General features: G+C 45.6%; 1 long non-coding RNA gene across 1 annotated transcript in view; it reads left to right on the plus strand.

Moving 5' to 3' along the window:
* LOC128104259 (uncharacterized) overlaps nucleotides 1-12,832 on the plus strand; it is a 46,614-nt gene extending 33,782 nt beyond the window's left edge. Inside the window, exon 4 of the long non-coding RNA XR_008215929.1 lies at nucleotides 11,559-12,832. This is a non-coding gene — a long non-coding RNA (uncharacterized LOC128104259). The remainder of the gene's footprint in view (nucleotides 1-11,558) is intronic.
* Nucleotides 12,833-20,747: the final 7,915 nt, after the last annotated feature.

Below are 20,747 nucleotides of genomic sequence, written 5' to 3' on the forward strand. Positions count from 1 at the left end.
GTAGGAGAGGGCAAAAGATGAGGCAAAGTTGAGGGATGTGTGAACCAGATAAAGGGTGTGACTGCCCTTAAGTCACCAGCTCGGCTAGGTGGACAGAAGCCCAGGGAACAGCTGGTAACCTGGCCAGGCTGAGGAACTTGGGCCTCATGGGGACAATGAAGCGCTTTAGAAAGCCTGTAGCACGCAGGGTTGTCCAGGAAAGTTGTCAAACATCCCCTCCTTCCCTCTCCCCTCCTCCTCTCTCTTTCCCTCCTTCCCTCCATCCTTTCTTCTTTCTCCCGAACCTTCTTCTCCTCCTTCCCACCGCAGCCTCAGCGCTGTGAACTGACCCCTCATCCCTACAGGAGCACTTCCTTTCTGGACCCAACAAAAGACAGAAGAAGAAAACAAGCTCAGATCCTTCTGAACAGGGGAGAGCCACCCTCTGGCAAGCCCAATCCTTTGACTTGCACTCCCAACCTTAAATATACCCTTTGAAGACTTACAGCCAAGACCTTAAACATAGTCTTTGAAGTCCCTTACCCATTGAAGTTGCCTTTCTTTCATGGTTATAAAAGAACACGGGGCTTTTCTTGGCAGCAGGAAAATCCCACATGCAACTTGCAGCATTCATGGAGCAAGAACTGTTAGGCAGAGGACGAGAGGACTATGCTCTGTCCTTTCTCGATGGTGACATCTGGGTGGCGGGCAGTGTGGCCCAGAGGTTAAGGCGCTCTCTGGAAGGAGGCACTCCGTGGTGAGCCAGTTGGATGACTTGAACCAGGTCACCAAACCTCTTGAAACTTTCATTTTTCTCACTCCGGAAGTGGAGAGGGCAACACCCGCCCTCCCTCTGGCACATCGCCTCCATTCCTTGCTCCTGGGTTTCCGTGTGTGCCAACAAGGGGACCAGGCTAATTGATGTCCAGTTGCTTTTTCTCCCCCATCGAGGAGTTCCAGTTCCCCACTGCAACAGATGGATGTCTAGGAAGGCAATTAGCACTGGAAATCAAACCACGCGTAGGAGGATGGGGAGCTGAGGGTGTAACTCAGTCGGTCAGTTGCTTGTCTAACAGGAAGCCCTGGAATCAGCTTCCAGGACACTCAAACCAAGCGTGGCGGCACATCTTAGCATAGAGGGGCATGATAGCAAGGCTACTCTCAGCTACATATTGAGTTTGAAGCCAGCCTGGGCTATCTGAGAATCAGCCTAGGGAGGATGGGAGGGAGGAAGAAGAGGAAGAAGAAGGGAGAAAGAGAAAAAGAAAAATGGGAGGATCTCAGAGAAATGTTCTTTGGTTTTTGCCCCATGCTCGATGCCAGATGATGCTCCCTGGGTGTCATGAGTAGGTGGAGGATGAGCCTTTGTCTCCACACATTCTGGAGTGGGTATAAAGAGGTCAGAGGCTGATGGGCTTAGGAGCCGTCTGAGATTAGAACAGGTCATAGCTTCATAAAGAAGCGGAGCTGGAGGTTTGGTGAGGAGAAGGAAGAATGTTGACCCAGAGCACCAGGACTCTCAGAAGAAAATAACTGAACTGGATTTATATGTATATGGTGGGAAGAAATTCACAAAAATTAACTCAAAATGGATCATTGACCAAAATGAAAGAATTCAAAGTTTTAGTTAGAAGAAATCCTTGCGACATTGAATTTGGCAAAAATTTCCTAAATTGTACAAAAAAAATATTGAGTATAATACATCAGTACACTGATCTAAACATCACTAAGATTTAAAACTGGAGCCAAGTGTGACGACACATGCCTTTAATCCCAGCATTCAAGAGAGGCTGAGGCAGGCTGGTCACTGTGAGTTCAAGACCAGTGTTGTGGGAGACTTTTTTGTTGCCACTCAGAGACTGTCAATGATGACGGACCTTGGTTTGGAGGGCGGAGTCCACACTAAGTTGCCAGGAGTGGACCCGGGCCGACCCAGAGGAAGCTAGAGCGACACACAGGAGGAATAAGGAGGGGCCTGAGGAGATGCATGGAGAAGAGAGCAGGTGATTGTTTCTCCATCGTTCCGTTGATTTACCTCTCAGGTGTTTTCCCTAATATTTAACTCCTGAGTTGTTTTTTTTTTTAATAAAACAATAAAAGAAGTCACAATAGACCAGTCTGGTCTATCATGCAATTCCAGGCCCTTCAGGGCTACAAAGTGAGAGCCTGTCTAAAATTTAAAATTGGGCTGGCAAGATGGCTTAGTGGGTAAGGGCACTTGCTATCCAGCCCGATGACCTGAGCTCAATCCCTGAGTCCTACATGGAGAGAGAGTTGGCTCCCAAAGGCGGTTGTTTGGCTTCCACATGCATGATGTGGTGGCACACACGCACCACAGACAAATACTCACTTGCATAAAATTTAACTTTGACATTCATTTATTTATTTATTTAAATGATTTATTTATTATGTATACAGCGTTCTGCCTGCTTGCCAGAAGAGGGTGTCAGAGCTCATTACAGGTGGCTGTGAGCCACCATATGGTTGCTGGGAATTGAACTCAGGACCTCTGCAAGAACAGTCAGTGCTCTTAACCTCTTGAGTCATCTCTCCAGCCCCTTATTTATTTATTTTTGAGATAAGTTCTTACTATGTAGTTTAAAACTTACTACATATACCAGACTCGCCTTGGACTCACTGAGATCCACCTACCTCTGCCTCTGGAGTTAAAGGTGTGTCTCAAAAACAAACAAACAAGGACGAAGCAGTAGTCTTGGCCCTTTGGTGAAACCAGTCACTCCTCAGAAGTTGGGTCAGATGTGGATGTGGGGTCTGATGACACAGATTCCACCTGCTCTGCTGTCTATGGGTTTATTACTAACTCAGCTCCAAGTGTGTATAATGTGAGTGTACATGTGTACATGGGTGCATGTGTGGTGTGTGTATGTGCTTGGTATGTAATGTGTATAGTGTGTGTGTGTGCATGTAGTATGTGTTGTGTGCATAGTGTGTGAATGTGTGCATGTAGTGTAAATGTGTACAGTTTGTGTGCATGTGTATGTAGTATGAGTGTGTATGTATGTGTGTGTAGTATGAGTGTGTGAGGTGTGTGTGATGTGTGTGTGTAAAACATAATCATAGAACCTAGCCTAATAGTGGCTGAGGCAGGAGGATCATGAGTTTGAGTCCAACCTGGATTATATAAATCTTTAAGATCAATCAGAGCTATATAGTGAGAGCCTATCTCAAAAAATAATTGTAAAGCCAAAACAGTTCAATCTTTGAAGACTATTGACTAAATAACTCAAATTAGAAATGCAAATAATCAGAGAGTGTCACCAAAGAAGATACATAGATAGCACATGAAAAGATGTTCACAGTCATTAATCACAGTGGGGAGAGAATGCAAATGAAAACCACATACTATGACACACACTTGACTAAAATTAAGACCACTGACCACATCAAATGCTGATAAGGGCATGGGACAACTAGGACTCCCATAAACATCTGTTGGCATCGTAAACTGGCTTAATCACTTTGGAAAACAGTTTGACAACTTCTTTAAAAGTTAAAGACAATCTTGTCACATAAGCTAGCCATTCCACTCCTGGGTACTTACGAATGAAATAGAAGCATGTGTTCATGTAAACACTTGTCCGAGGGCTGGTGATGTAGGTTGGTGGTGCACACCTGCTTAGCATGCTTGAGACCCTGATCTTCAGCACCACCCCAACCAAACAACAAGAAAAAAACACACCCACATGTGTAGATGCATAGTCTGAGCTGTTTTACTCGTAACAGTCCCCAAACTAGAAAGCACTCAAAGACCCATCAGCATGTGAGTAAACACATTCTGGTGTGTACATATTAATGTAATTCTACTTTACCAATAAGAAGGAACAATTATTCAAACAATGGCATTGGCGGACTTTCAAATAATGATATGCAGTAGGATGAAAGAAGACTGACAGAAATGTGAGCATACTGTATGATTCCATTCATAAACAATTCTAGAAAATGTAAGGTAATCCGAAATGAGTGACAGCACGTGAGTAGTTGGCTGGGTGAGAGGGAGGAGGGACAGGAAGAAGAGGATTTCAAGAGGACACAGGGATTAAAGGAGGAGGAAATGAAGTCAAGTGATGGATGTAGTCATTGTCTTGACCATGGTAAATAGTTTTACAGGGCAGACATACATCAAAACTCATCAGATCATAGTCTTGAAATATGTGCAATTTATTGAAGCTATTAAAAAGAAGGAAGACAGACCAGGGGTGGTGACCCAAGCCTATAATCCCAGTATTCGGAAAGCTGAGGCCGGAGGATTATTGTGAGTCTGAGACTAGACTGGGGTACTGTATGATCCCAAGTAGTAGTCTTGGTCCCTGGGTGAAAACCAGTCAGTCCTCAGCAGTTCCAGTCAAAAGTGGGTGTGGGGTCGGATGACACAGTCTATAGATTCCATCTGCTCTGCTATCTGTAGGTTCATTACTTACTCAGCTAAACCTTCCCAACTCGTTCCAGGCTCCTGGAGGGCAGGGGCTGGGTTTTCTGTATCAAGTCTATCCTGTCGAGGAAGATGATAATGACAATGATGAAGCAGCTTCCACAAGTGACAGCAGAAGGGATGGCTGTCACCAGGATCCTGAAGAGTCACCTAACCATGGGCCAATAACATCGCTGCCATATTCCTATCTTGTTTGTGGAATGTGAGTGACTCACTCTTGGAAGACTCCCAGCATAGCTGAGGCACTGGATAAGACAGTGCAAGATGCTGAATCGTGTCAGCTCTTGGAAGAACTGGACCACTGGGGCTCACTCTTCAGGTCTGGGCTGTCCCATAAGACAGTCCTTACATAATCTACAGTGAAATGTGATGTTTCAGAGCCAGGAAGTCAAGGCTGTGTATGAGGTCCTCCTTTGTGACTGCTGAACCCAGATTCCAACCTTTCCCACACTGACCTGATTAGTGTCTGCATGAGCCTGTGGTCAGACTCGTTCTGCAGGGCGTACATGAAGGCTGACAAGAGCACGAAGCCAAAGCCGAAGTTCTCTCCCTTCTAGAAGCCAGGCCAGCAAACCTAGAGCTAATATCTGTTGTGTTCAACACACGAGAGCCTGCCATGGTGATGGTTCTTGAAGGCTTGTGCAAATCCAAGCATAGACGAGACAAAGAGTACAACCTTGCCATCCTTCCGATAACCTACCCTCCTCTGCCTGGCACACTGACCTTGCTAAAGAGAAAGCTTGATTCAAACACTCAGCCTCCGAATGGAAATGAGTGTTAGGTTTGCTGCTTCCATGACAAAGGAATTAGGCAGCTAGCTGAGGTTAGATGTCCTGGGTGGTGGTGGTGGTGGTGGTGGTGGTGGTGGTGGTGTGTGTGTGTGTGTGTGTGTGTGTGTGTGTGTGTGTGAGAGAGAGAGGGGGGGGGGAGGGAGATGGGGGGAGGGGGAGGGAGAGAGAGAGAGCAGAGAGAGACTAAAGAATAAAGGAGAGAGAAGAGAGACAGAGACAGAGATGGGATGATCTTGTAGATCAGACTGGCCTCAAACTCACAGAGATCTGCCTGCCTCTGCCTTCTGAGTGTTAAGATTAACAGGGTGTGACACCATGCTCAGCTCTGGGTGCTTTCAATAACACACTCCTTTCCCCGTCATCCACAGAATAATCTAGTTTCAGAAATCACCTGCAGGTGGACATTCAGGCATACCCAGGAAGAAGCAGGATGATCCTTCTAGCCAGATTTCCCCACTCCAAGGCTTTCTTACATTTTTGTTTTGTTTGTTTGTTTGTTATTTATTCTAGTTTTGTTTTTTTTTGAGTTTTGCTCCTCAGAAAGTTTACCCTGACTTTGAGAAATGCCAGGTGGCAGAGCATGGTGCAGGTTATGTGTGGCAGACTGAACTTTATCTCTATGTTGTTATCTGTATCCTGCTGGCTTCCACGAACACCACGGACCTTGCTATATCCCCATATTCCCAGGAATCCATGTCTGAGTTCAGCCCCACAATAGTGGAAAAGGCGACAACCTTTCTAGATGTCTTACCCAGAAGACATCACTGAGCCAGGGAGCCTAGGAAGCCCTCCAGGTGAGTTGGAATGGAAACTATGTGCCTAGAATGACAATCACCCTGTGCCCAACTCAAAACTGAGCTGCTTCTCCGAGACCAGGGTATGTTGTCCCAGGATGTGTTTCCCCACTACGCTGCACTTGTATTTTGTCAGAACACCGTTCTCCCAGGAGATCGTTGGTGGCCACTGGGATATAAATGAAGGCGTGAACCAGCAAGATAGTTCCTGCAGAGCTGGAGGAGGAGGATGGGGGGGGGGGGGAGGTTCAAAGAGAATGGACCTACCTTCAGTTCTCTGACATACACCTGGTGATCAATGTTCCCCCTTTATCCACAGGTGTTCACCCTAGCAGTGGGGTGAAGGGGAATCCAAGACCAGGGGCTGCCCAGGAGTTACATGCAGAAGAGTCCCAAGACCACCCGGCAGACATGGTGGGGGGCAGGCTCAGCTCCAGATTCAAGAGACAGGGTTGTGGGGAAAGACAGGGTTGAGGCTTCCTGGGGACCTTAAGAGCTGATCTGGGAAGCATAGAGCACAGAGAAAGTGGGCTTGAGGACCAGTATCTTGGGGAGACTGCAGGAAATCAAGATAGCTGATAGGGCGACTGTCAAGATTGGCTTCTCTTTTGCCATTGTTGTTTTCCTCCTCCTCCTCCTCCTCCTCCTCCTCCTCCTCCTCCTCCTCCTCCTCCTCTCTTCCCCTCCTCCCCCTCCTCCTTGATTTTTTTATTCATTTATTGTGTGTGTTGGGGGTGGTGCATCCATTCCACAGCATGTGTGAGGTCAGAGATCAATCAGTCAACTAGTAGGAGTTGGCCCTATCCTTCTACCACGAAGGTCCTAGGAATCAAACTGAGGTCATCAGGCTTGGTGGCAAGCATCTTTACCTACTTACTGAGCCACATCATCAGCCACACCACAGGTGTCCTGAAGGGTCAGAGCAAAGCACAGATAGATGGGAAAAGCATCCCAGTGACCCAAGAACTGGGACAGGGGCTGCTAACCGAAGGCTCGAAAGAGAGAGTGCATTTGCTGGCCTCGCAGTTAGAGCCAGGTCTCGCGCAGGGTGAGGCACTCTGAGCATGGCACTTCAGAAAGTTTTTTTTAGATCCCACAGGCCACAAAGATGCAGTTAGTAAACCTGCCCAGAGGGACTTCCCCATAACTGTTCCCACCTATTCATCAAGCCGAATCTGGAGCAAAATTGGAGTGAGACACAAGGCACTTACTCATGAGTAAACTCAAACTTCAAAGACTTCATTCCATTTTGCAAACATACAATCAACTCCCAAGGAGCATGTGGCTTCAAGGTCCTAACTAAATGAAAATGATACTGAGATGCCCACGGCCACCAGTCCTGAAAGAGTCATCCCTTGATAGCTGCAGCTGCGTGGCCCATGCTGACTGGCACAAAGACCACAAAAAGCCCATTGCTGGGGCAGGATTCTGCCACAATTTGCTGTGGGATTCTGGGAGGATGCTTCTCTCCTGGAATCAGGGTCCTGCTTAGTAAAACCTTTACTGTTTATGTCAGGATACACTGGGGAGCCTCTCTCCCACTTGTGCTGTTGGGGGCCATTCATCTCCTGCCAGAGAAGCACTTCCCCTGAAACTCTGTGTGGCTGATGTGCAGGCACAGAACACTAATGGCCTTCCTTTGACATCAGCCAGTTCTCTCCACATGGCCCAGAAAAGAGAACCGAGAAATGAGAGGCAGTCTAAAGCAAGTCATGCTGAAGAACACTCGGCTTCCTCCCTCTCCGAAATGCTGTTTCACTCCTGTTCTTCAAAAGAAAAGAGTGTCCTCTGAGATTGAAATATTGCATCCGGTTAGGAAGCATAAGCAGGAAGGTAAACGACTCAAAATAGCTTCAGGAAGTCCCTGAAACTGACCGGATTCACTAAGATATCCTCCCCACCCCCAGAATGCCATTCAAAGGAAGTAAAGCGAGCTGCAAAGAAGAGTCTCTGAGGAGAAACACTTCAAAGAAGCCTCAGACCAGATTATCTGCCTGGAAGATGTAGAAACCAGCTGAGCTGCCTCGAAGAGGTTAAGATCAACTGAGGCACCTGGAAACGACACTTTCCAATCTGTTAAACTGCCTGCAGAATAGGCAGTGTGCACCGGGTTCCCAGTTTTTGTGAGCTGTCACCCATGCTGGGGTGGGCCTTGGTGATGCAGTTGTCTTTGAGTCATTTCCGCTCCTGTAAGTAACCCCTCACCCATATTCCTGTAAGTGACCCCTCACCCATATTCCTATAAGTATCCCCAATAAACTCATTGGTTTATAAATTGGACTTTGGTGGTCTTCTTGCTTTGGTCTGTCATGGGTTCCTTTACTGGGTGAGTATCTGTGTGTGTTACGTCTCCCTCCCCAAGAAAAGTTTTGTCTTACACTTTCTCCCAAGCTAGTAAGGTGAAATGGGGTAATTGTAAAAATGCATAAACACACATGGATGTGAGGGTTCACGTGGGTGTGGGTGAGAATGCACGTGTGCCTTGTGTGTTCTCGTGTGTGTGTATGTGTGTGTGTGTGTGTGTGTGTGTGTGTGTGTGTGTGTGTGTGCGCGTATAGGCTGGAGGTCAACTTCAGGTGCTGTTCCTCAGGATCGGTCCCATTTCTATTCATTTATTTTGTGTGTGCATACCATGCCATTCATGTTGCGTTCAGAGGACAACCCTACTTTTTTTTTTTTTTTTTTTTTTTTTTGGTTTTTCGAGACAGGGTTTCTCTGTGTGGCTTTGTGCCTTTCCTGGAACTCACTCTGTAGTCCAGGCTAGCCTCGAACTCACAGAGATCTGCCTGGCTCTGCCTCCCAAGTGCTGGGATTAAAGGTGTGCGCCACCACCGCCCGGCTGACAAACCTACTTTTTTGTGGGTTCCAGTGATTGAACTCAGGTCACACTGGCTTTGGAAGCAAGCTCCTTTACCCATTGTCTTAGCCAGTGTTCAATTGCTATGAAGAAACAGACACCATGACCATACAATGCTTAAAAAAGAAAGCATTTAATTGAGGCTTGCCTACAGTTTCAAAGGTTTAGCCCATTATCCTCGTAGTGGGGAGCACAGCAACATGCAGGCAGATATGATAGCTAAGAGTTCTACATCTGGATTTGAAGGCAGCAGGAAGAGAAAGCCTCTGGGCCTGGCTTGAGCTTCTGAAATCTTAAAGCCCATCCTCCCAGTGACATACTTCCTCCAGCAAGGCCACAAATCCTAATCCTTTCAAATAATGCCACTCCCTATGAAGCTGTGGGGGCCATTTTCATTCAAACCGCCATACCCATAAGAGCATCTCACTGGCTCTACCTTATTATTTTTAATATTTAAAATTATATTTATTTATCATTCATTTCCTGTGTGTGTGTGTGTGTGTGTGTGTGTGTGTGTGTGTGTGTGTATACACACACACATGAGTACAGTTGTCCAAAGAGACAGAGGTGTCTGATATCGTTGGCACTGGAGTTATAAGCAGCTGGGAGCTCCTGACATGGGCGCTGGGAACTGAACTTATGTCCTCTGGGAGAGCAGTAAATGCTCTTGACTGCTAAGCCATTTCCTCAGCCCCAATTTTCAAATTTCTAGGCTTTTGTTGGGGGTGGAGGGTCTTGGATATACTAAGCTCTATTTTGGAAGTCTTCCATGGATTGAAATAACAATATGTTAGCTCCAACAATTTTTAAAGGAGAAGGAAGAAAAAAACCGAAACCAAATTCATTTTTAGAAATGCCTTTAAACTAAAAAATAATGTTATGTGTATAGATGTTTTGCCTGCATGAATATCTGTGCACCATGCATGCCTGGTGCCTGAGGAGCTTGAAGAGGGTGTCAGATCTCCTGGAGCTGGTGTTACAGACAGTTGTGAGCTGTCATGTGGGTGCTGGGAATGGAATCCAGGTTCTCTAGAAGAGTAGCAAGCCATCTCTCTAGCTCCTAGAAATGCCCTTTCTTGTCAAATACTTATTTCAAAATGGCTAGAATATTTATTCTACGAAGTCTTTACCCCTTCTCAAGCAACTCCAGAATTTTTTTCCATTCTGACCCATATCCAATTTCAGCTCACTTTATTCATTTCTGTTGAGCAGAAGTCGGTGTTAGTTTTGCTTTTCTCAATAATTTTTGGTGAGAAAATGATCTAATAGTCTTTAAGAGAAATTTGTTCAGAAACGTTTGATGCTGTTGTTTTGACACAGGCTCTTACCCCGTAGCCCATCACTGGTTTTTAAAATTCTTGAAACATTTGATGCTGTTGTTTTGACACAGGCTCTTACCCCGTAGCCCATCACTGGTTTTTAAAATTCTCAATCCTCACTGTCTCAAGGGCTGGAATTACAGGTATGCACCACTATGCCTGGCCTTACGCTATTTCTTACTTATGGTTTAGGCTGGAGCATAGCTTTCTTAGTCACTTTACTTTTCCTGGCAATTATCCTGTCGATTTCACTAGATCAGACAAGGATTAACTAGAGTTTACTTTTTTGTCTGTCCTGGGAGTTTCTGTACTTTCCCACTGAATGGCATATTATTGTTGTTGCTGTTGTTACTGTTATTATTGCTAGGTATTGAACCCAGAGCCTCACATGCCAGGCAAGCACTCTGTCACCAGGCCACATTCTCCCCTAATGGTTAGTTTTCAGGCGTATTTTGCTCCCTGAAGCCTTGGTGGCTTGACTGCGACAGTAATGAACAAAACACACTGCTCCACTTACCAGAAACGAAGAGGACCAAGAGAAGGATTAAGTTCCATGGCTGTGGCCATTGAGGGAGAAAGGGACTCATAAAAAGTCCAAATAGACAGAGACTTGATGGCTTGGGGATCTTTTTGTAGAAATCATGATCAGTGTGCCACACTCATGACCAACACCCTCACAGGGTGTCATCCAGAGAGTGCAGGCAGGGCAGCAATAGAGCACTGAGCTTGAGGACAGATACTCTGTAGTCCTGGTCTTGAAACCCTTAGTAATTTTACCTTTGTGTGCATGTGTTTGTTTTTGCTTTCGTTGTTTTGTTATTTTTCATTTGGATTTTGGGTTTTTTTTTGTTTGTTTGTTTGTTTGTTTTGCAGAGTCTTATGTAGCCCAAAGTGGACTTTCAACTCCTGACCTTCCTGCCTCTACTTCCTAAGTGCAGGACTTAAAGGCGCATGCCATCATGCCTGGCTTGGCTTTCTGTTTTAGGAGTGATGCTTGATGGGAAAACATGAAATGCGATGGAGACTAGAGGTCTCCACTCATTTGAGCCCCTGCCTTTGGTCTCTTCTCCTCTTCCCTTCCCTGCCTACAGTTGCCACCCAGTGATGGCACCCAGCTTAGTAGGGGTCTGGACCTAGGCACGGGAAGTATTGGGCCTTTGTGCTAACTATGGGGTCAGGCCTCAGGCTCTCTGTGGGTCTATGCCTCAGCTATGAGTACTGAGCAAGTGTAACATGGAATAGCAAATGTTAACTACCCATTGCAGGTGAAGGGAGGCTGTGGCAATGTTTTTTCTGCTCTTGTGAAATAGGTTACCAGACCTTTTAACTGGTGCTAGGTCTCACAAATTATATTTCTGGCCCTTTCAGCAGGCACTATGGAGGAGAGAGTCCCAGGACCAGCAAAGCTGGAAAGAGCATCACTGTAGACCATGGTGACATCACCCAGCTGGCTCTAACAGGAAGCCTGAGATAGTGAGGCTGGACTCAAACACCAGAGACCAGGTCAGTTTGTACCCAGCCACAGGAGGCATTTCTGCAGCATACGGCAGCCTGGCAATCAAGAACTGGATGGCTAGGCATGTTTTTTTGCTTATGTTGAAAGCATTGGGGACTATGACACATGCTTGTAAGCATGTACTTTGGGCCTGGAGAGTGGTGGTGCATGCTTTTAATCCCAGCACTGGGAAGGCAGAAGCAGGCAGATCTCTATGAGTTAGAGGTCAGTCTAGTCTACATAGTGATTTCCAGGACAGCCAGAGCTACATAGCAAGACCCTGTTTAAAAAAAATTGAAAAAGAGAGAATGTACGTTGGTACAATCTTTGGAATGTACACTTGACTAGCAAATTTCAAGACACACATAGTCCTGAAGAAATTCCTGCACAAGGAGACAAGATCAGAAGCCATCTTTATAGAATGTGGATATGATAGTGTGTCCCTGCAGTGAGCACACACAGAGCAGCACAGAGCAATGGATCATAGCTACACATGGAGACGGGTGAGACACTGGAATGAACCGTGGGGCAGCCCTGTGGATGCACAGTCTTTATGAACCACAGTTCTATGGCCTTCAATTGTCTGAGTTCTGAAACAGGGAAGGGGTGAGTCATTGTTAAGAGTCAGCACCATCCAACCCTCCAAGGCCCAATGCTTGAACTTCTACAATTAGAAATGGATTCCTCCGAGTCAAGACTGTGAACTGTTGGAAACCCAAGAGTTCTGACAGTTTCTGGTTCTGTAGTGATGCCTTGGTCATGGCACACATCCCTCCCAGAAAAAAAAAAAACTCCTGAGAGGAAACTGATGATCAAGAGGCTGGGCATCAGGGTCAAAGGCAAAATCCTGGGCACACTAATATTAGGGACTGACCACGAAGTGAGAAGTCAGAGGAGACCAGAAAAGCCAACCAAACCACAAGTTTTAAGGAGTAGTTACCAAAACTGGCTGAGTACCAGGAGGCTGATCTACTCCAGTGAAGAACAAACATACATCAATTAATAAACTGACAGTTAAGAAAATCTTTGTTGGCTGGAGATGTAGTTCAGTCATAGATTGTTTGTCCAGCTTGCTCAAGGTCTGGGGTTCGGTCTCCAGCACTGAAAAGATGAAAAAGTTATTGTTTGGGCTATAGGTGTAGCTCAGAAGTAGAATACATGCTTAGCTGGGTTCAGTTCTCCAGGAGGAGGAGAGGAAGGATGGGGAGGAGGAGAGGAAGGATGGGGAGGAGGAGAGGAAGGATGGGGAGGAGGAGAGGAAGGATGGGGAGGAGGAGAGGAAGGATGGGGAGGAGGAGAGGAAGGATGGGGAGGAGGAGAGGAAGGATGGGGAGGAGGAGAGGAAGGATGGGGAGGAGGAGAGGAAGGATGGGGAGGAGGAGAGGAAGGATGGGGAGGAGGAGAGGAAGGATGGGGAGGAGGAGAGGAAGGATGGGGAGGAGGAGGTCATCAGTGGCGACCTTAGCAAGGGCAGTTTGGATAGACTGATGGGGTGGAATCCAGCCTTAGTGGAAAGTAAAAAAGGCTGAAGACTTAGAAGCACACCATGTAGGGTTTTTTCAAGAAGTTGGTCAAGGGCAGGATAAAAGCTCCAAAGGGAATAAGATTTTCTAGACTAGGGAAGAACTATGTTTACAGGGTGAAGGACAGAACCAGACACAGGGAAGGAGAAGGGGGTCACAGAACCAGAGATAGATACTGACTCAGATCCTAGAAGAGGCAGGGGAGTGTGGGAAAGGGAGGCCTGGAGGAGAGTGGGTCTTAGAAATGCCATGCGGTGCCAGGGGCCTGTAATCCCAGCACTTGGGGGACCAAAGCAGGAGGACTGTAGATGAGGTGCATTGTGGGACGCGCCTCACACAGGGGGCAGAAGTTTAGAGCATTAGAAACAGGAGGGGAGGACAACCGAGACTCACTGGACAAGCAGGAAACAGAAGATGGAGGCAGAGGCCTGGCAGCTGTGGATGAGAGGACTGGTAAAGAGCTGTCCCCACACTGGTGCGACTTTCCCCTTGTCCCAGTGGAGCTACAGAGCCCCGCACCTCTAAAGAATCGACGGAAGCAGTGCTGTGCCAGGGTGGTGCAGGCTGGGAAGGTCCAGCTAGCCATGGAGTGGTACAGACACTGCCTAGGCAATGGCAGCTCTGAGAAGAGCCGGGGTTGGCAGACAAAAGGCGGCCACTTCCAGTCTTCTTTCTGAATGCAAATCAGGGACTGTGAACTACTGTAAATTTCAAAGATAGTAAATAGGAAAGCCATCAGGACGACCGGAGCTGATGTTTTCAGCATCACAACAGCAGCCTGCACTCCACCTGGCTGAGTCCCAAGCAGGGTCAAGCGTGCTCTGTGAGCACCTTTGGCTCTCCCCCTTGTCTGTCCCATACACACAAAAGCAATAACAGGATGAGCTTCTCATCTTCGTCCTCCACCTGACACAGGCGCCTGCTGCTGCAGGTGCTTAAGAAGGAAAACTTAGAGGTTTCTGTGCTCTACAGTTTTGGTCAACCTGATGACCTATTGAAAAGCTGACTGCAGTGAAAACCAGTGCACCTTGCCATTGCACTTCTGAACAAGGACCAAGTTCTAAGCTGTGCAGCAATGCCTGACCATCACAGCTACTCCTGACCATCACAGCTACTCCTGAGCACCTCTGAGCAATTTGTCAGTTGTTCAGGAAGGAGGTAGGTAGGTAGGTGTGGTGTGTGTGTGTGTGTGTGTGTGTGTGTGTGTGTGTGTGTGTGTGTGTGTGTCTGTGTCTGTGTGTGTCTGTGTATTTAGGTGTACATGTGGAGGTCAGAGGATAATTTTCAGGAGTCAGTTCTTTTCTTCCACTGTGGGTTCTGGGGATTGAACTCAGGTTGTCAGGCCTAGAGGCAGCAAGCACTCTTACCCACTAAGATCATACTAGCCCATGATTTTTTTTTTTTTTTTTTTTTTTTTTTTTTTTTTTTGGTTTTTCGAGACAGGGTTTCTCTTGTAGCTTTGCGCCTTTCCTGGGACTCGCTTGGTAGCCCAGGCTGGCCTCGAACTCACAGAGATCCGCCTGGCTCTGCCTCCCGAGTGCTGGGATTAAAGGCGTGCGCCACCACCGCCCGGCTAGCCCATGATTTTTAAGTAGTCATTTTTAACTAGTTCACCCTCCCTGCCCTTCTTTCTGACAGGATTTCTAGCCTAGGCTGGCCCTTGAACTCTGTATTATAGCTGAAGATGACCTTGAACTCCCGATCATCCAGTCTCTATACTGAGATTACAGCATATTCTTCCACACTTGGTGAACTCACTGTACGCAAGCCTAAAGGCAATTCATTATTATCACTTTACTTTTCTTTACCACACTGAGGGTTGAACTCTGTGTCTTACACATGTTAAGCAAGTATCCCTGAGCTAGCTACAGCTCAGTTCTACATTACTTCTTTAATGAAGAGAAAACCAGAGAACTATGAATAAATACCATCATTAGATATTTAAGCAACTTTGACATTTTAGAGGCATAAATTGTGAAAAGCAAAAATAATTAACTGAGGGTGTAGCACAATCAGCAGAATGTGTGCTAGAGTTTAATCCCCAGCATCCCCAGGAGTGTATAAACTGGGCATGCTGGATCATATCCATAATCCCAGTAATGAGAGTTCCGGCAGAAAAATTTAAATGCAGATAAGTAAAATAATAACTAAAGGACATATGTGCTTCCTTCCAAAGGGGCCACTGCTACTTGTCACCCAAGAACACCACTTTAGAGACACCATTAAGCCTGTGTCCAGTGAGTTCACACTAGACTTCTCTTTGGCCACCTCTTATAATTGCATTACAAAACCCAGCTCTCCAGGGCTCAAGTCTCATGACTCAGTTGAGTCCCCTTCCCACCATACACACCCCTACCTTCTCTGTGCTCTCAGGAAAGAGTGCCAGAAGGAGTTGAGATGTTGTACGGCTCACCTAAGGAGGAAGCAAGGGACATCATAGGCATCCTTGGAAGATTAAGTGACCCCTTTACTGAATAATCACGTCCACAACTGGTCTCGGACATCTGTGAATAATCTCAAGCCTTGTAATTTGTGCTTTTTTAGAGTTCCACAAAATTTCAAAGATTAAACCAGCTAAGAATGATGACATCTCTCTGACTGGTTGTTATCCTAAAATAACATGGTATGGGTATTCTTTCTTCATGGATCATTCTAGCGTGTCCAGCAGTAACAAAGTGGGTGGCCATCTGCCTCTGGAATGTCTCAGGAAAGAACTAGTCAGAGCTACTCAGACCTGAGGAGCCTGAGGCCAGGAAAGAACAGGTTATGTACAAAAACAGCCAATAACAAAAACAAAACCCAAGGTCGCCTTTCTTATACACAATAAGCAGTAAGAGTCTGCTTTGCTCTGGGAAGGACTACAATACACCTCATGCCCCACATGCTTAGCTGCAGGGTCTTCTAGAAAAAAAGGGGGCTACTGGAAAGTTCTTCAGAGGTTAAGGAAAGTTTAGGTCCAACAGGATGGAGGACAGACTGGGTTACGTAAACTGGAAACTGCAGAATCATATACTGGGCTTTCTTCAATGTCCTGGGAGGCAGGTTAGCATGAAACATTGATGATAGATATTTTAAGAGGTTTCCAGGAGCTATGAGTCCACCAACAGAATAGAATCCACAGATAGACAAAAAGAGATGAGACTCTGGACAGGCAGAAATGAGGAAGAGTTCAACATCCACCTCTATTCACCTTATTCTAGGAGACAAATAAATCCATTGCCTTGAGTTCCATTGGGAAACAGAGGCGCAGTAAGCCCCAGAAAGAGGCATTAAATGGCAGGAGAAGAGATATCATTATTAGGGTCAAAAACTCTCTTCAATAAGCCAGTTAAACAGACAAGTAATAATGAAAAGATCAGAAAGAGATGTATTCAATGTGGCCACATTGAAAAGAGGAATAGCAAGGTGCAGTGATGCCCCAAGTCTGTCTTCTTGGTCCAGACACGAGGTTTGGCTCTGAATAGAGAGCAAGAAGTGTGCATAAGCAGTTCTTGTGAAGGTGCTGTTCCACCCACCATTCACTCCTGGGTCTTTGTCAGCTTCAAGTCTCTCCTGTAAGGTGGTCTAACAAGTTGTCAGAAATGTGCCAAACCTCCTCTTGGAAGACAAGTTCCACCACTGGCTGATACCAGTTTCAGCTTTTCCCTCTCCCAGCACGAGATTCCAATGTCTCGTTTCACTAGTCTGATAGCCAAAGGAAGAGTCTAAGTGTCTCTCAGCATAGCTTCACCCCTACTGGGATGGTTACAGGGAGAGAGACTCAGCTTTGCCAGGCTATGCTGTGCTACGGGCATTTTCATAACACAGTGAGGAGTAACGATGCCACTTTCCAAAGATCTAGCTCTTGGGATAGGAACTGGGCTCTGTACCCTGGATTGCTCGTCCAACCCAGTTGAGATCTGTGAGGACAACAGGAGTGGAGCAGGGTTGACTCCATCATTTAAGGTGCCGGGCTGCTCTCCTCACTATCAGGGCTGAAGATAAACATGAAGATCCCAGCCTTTGTCCTGGCTTTACCTGAGGCTCCAGACTCTGCACATGCAGCCACCTGCCTGAGATGGTGACAAGTTCCCTCTAAGGCTGTCCACGTTTTCCCACTATAGTTCAGTCTTTTTCCACTGCTTGACTTGCTCAGGAATGAGAGATGCATTTTGTCTCTTAGACTCCCTGAGAGGTTGCCTTCCTGTGCCCACAGGCAAGGCCTGTGATCTCTGCCTTTTCAGCCTTCAGCAGAGGGAAAAGGAGGTGAGAAGTTTCTTTCATGACCCCAGGAAGCCACATTGCTTATTCAATTTCTAAGAAAATTAGGTAACCCAGACTCAGGAGAACACATGATGTATGAAATAAGCAAAGCTTCAGGCAGACCCAGGTTCTTTGCTTTTACAGATCTTGATAAAGTTACTCAGATTCTTTGACTTTACAGTGTATTGTTTAGTTACATTTACTTACTTATTGTTTGTGTGTACATGTGAATGTGAATGCCATTGTGTGTGCATGGAGGTCAATTCTTTTCTTCCATCATGTGGGTTTCAGTTCCATCATAAGGCTGAACTCAAGTGATTAGTGGTGACAAGCACCTTTATACACAGAGCCATCTCGCCAGTCCCTTGGACTTTTTATTTATTTTTATTTTATGTGCATTGGTGTTTTGCCTGTATGTATGTCTGTGGGAGAGTGTCAGATCTTGGAGTTATAGACAGTTGTGAGCTGCCATGTGGGTGCTTGGAATTGAACCTGGGTCCTCTGGAAGAGCAGTCAATACTCTTAACCACTGAGCCATCTCTCCAACCCTCAGGCTTTCCTTTTCATAAAATAAGTATCACTGCAGAGTTATGAGGACTACACTGATGCTATATAAGTGAAACACCTGGCACCGGATGAGGTCTGTAGTTGGAGTCTAGAGAATGTTCGTTTCTTTACCTCCCAACTCAGTTTGCCTAGCACGCTAGTGGACCCAGGTCCCTTGCCATGACCTGAGTAAAAACATCCTGGAAATGCGCAAGAACAATATTCATCCAACCGACATTTCCACAAAATGTCTTGTGCTGAATATCCCAGAACACCAATTTCACAAGAAGATTTTTTAAAATTGCTTTAATATTGAGAAATATTAGGAAGAAGTGCCAAACGTAGTGGCACATGCCTTTAATCCCAGCACATGAGAGGCAGAGGTAGGTGGATCTCTGTGACTTAGAGGCTGACTTAGTCTGCATTGTGAGTTCCAGGGTAGCCAGGCCTACATAGTGAGCAACATTTCAAAGAAAAACAAATAGGAAAGAGGATGTAAATTTCATATTGACTTTAAAGAAAACTATGAGCTATTGGTCCCATGCCCTGGACTTCTCAGAGATCCCACACAGGGAGGCTTGAAGACATTGATGCTCAAGGCCATGGCCTCAGGTCACTTCCCACGGACCCTCATCTTTTCCTACTGCAAGTCACAAACCCTGTGAAATCATTTCATAAATGAAGAGGTGGCCCAGGGGACAATCCAGAAACTACAATGACCCGTGCTTGCTGTTCCCACTCTTCCCTGAGCCTGGCTTGAACAGCTGACGCCTTTCTAATTTGTGAATCATCCTGGCACAGAATCTTCCAAGACTATCCCTTTGGATTCTCAGGAAAAGGCACTCCCATTTCTAGGAAAACTTCATGAGATTTGCTTTGTGTCAACCTAGGATGTTCAGCCAGGTCCGAATTATTTTCCTCACACCCATTCCAGTCTTCTGCCACTGCTGGGGTCACCCTGTAAGGTCAGGTGCTGAGATGGGACCTGGAAGTGACCCTATCCCTGACTTGGACTACCTGTGCCCTACTGGGCTCAGATCTGCAGACTCCTCTTAGCTCAAGTAGACCCGGACTGGGACCGGATCCCCCTGTTCCTGTTCTCACCAGAAAAGTGTACCTCCCTTCTGGAACTATCTTAACTAATTCAACATATAAACAGAAAAATTATATCAGTGGCTAAATGGTGGGAATATAGTGAGTCTTATTTTCATTACTTTGCTTTCCTGTATTTTCTCAGTGAAATACCATGACAATTATTATTTATATACATAATAATATATTATGATAGAAAAAGGGTTAGGCCAACATTCCTCTCCTTTAGCCATTTCTGGCAGTTTTACATTCTGAATTTAACCTCAATTTTTATTTAATTTAAGTAACTGTTTATTTTTGAGATAGTATCTCACTATATAGATCAAGCAATGTGCCAAGGCTGGCCCTGAAATTATGATTTTCCTGCCTCAACCTCCCAAGCACTGGGAGTATAGGTAGGTACCACCACAGTGGCTTAAGTTCAATTTTTGTTGTTGTTGTTTTGTTTTGTTTTTCAAGACAAAGTTTCTCTGTGTAGCTCTGGCTGTCCTAAAATTTGCTTTGTAGACCAGGCTGGCCTCAAACTCACAGAGATCCACTTGCCTCTGTCTCCCAAGTGCTAGGATTAAAGGCGTGTGCCATTAACACCTGGCTTAAGTTCAAACTTTAAAGTAGAAAGCCACAGAATGTTTTTCCCATGGATGGAAAGAACTAGAAACCCAATGGCTCCTACTTAGCACCCTTGACAAAGCCAAACATAAACAGTATTAATTCACTAGGCTCTAGGTATTACTAAAGTTATCTTCTTATAGATCAAACTCATGTGTACACAAAATAATTGGAAAACTGTGGGTGGGGTAAAAGAAAACAAATTTAAAGACATGGACTTGGGAAGTCACATTTTCCCCTCAGAAAACATAGTAACTGTGGCAGTAACACCAGATGTGAAACTGTAGTGCTAATTCACTCAACAAAGACTGTAATTTTCACCGTGCTTTGGGCATAATTGTCAGGATTACAACAGTGAGCAAAAGTCACAAAAGCTCCTGCGCTCGGGAAGCCCCATTCCAGCCGGAGGAACAGAGAATTCTCATACAGCGATAACATCCTCCACTCAGCATTGATGCTGTCCCTGACATTTTGCCTCAGGAAGGAGAACTCTCCACCAGCCCCCTTCTCAGATGGTGTGTGGATCTACAATTTCCTGCCCGCCTAAGACAGAGGCAACCAGTCCATCTAGAGTCAAGGCAACTAGAGGAGGTATTTCTTCTTAGTGCCTTGTGACGTAGAATGGTTCAGTTATGTCCAACCCTTTGACACTGCAGTAAGATGTTGTCATCTACAAAGTTCATGCTCACGAAAGGTACGATCAAGTTACAAAGACAAAATGCAACATATTTTCATAATGTTTTCTTTTTTATTTTTGAGATTATAATTACAACATTTCTTCTTTCCCTTCTCTCTCTTGAAATCCTCCCATATAACCCTCCCTACTCTTCTTCAAATCCATGGCCTCTTTTTTCACTAATTACTATTGAATGCGTATACATATATACATATATATCCTTAAATATGACATGTTCAGTCCATATAATGTTATAATGTTTTAAGCAAGTTTAGGATTTTGTGTTAAGCCTCATTATTAGCTATCCTTGGTCCCATGGGGCCATGAGTTAGACATGCCTGATTATTTCTAGAAAGAAAACTAAAATGTCCCTA

Source organism: Peromyscus californicus, unplaced genomic scaffold (genome assembly GCF_007827085.1).
Source record: "Peromyscus californicus insignis strain IS unplaced genomic scaffold, ASM782708v3 Scaffold_8__1_contigs__length_139910024, whole genome shotgun sequence".
NCBI lineage: Eukaryota > Metazoa > Chordata > Mammalia > Rodentia > Cricetidae > Peromyscus > Peromyscus californicus.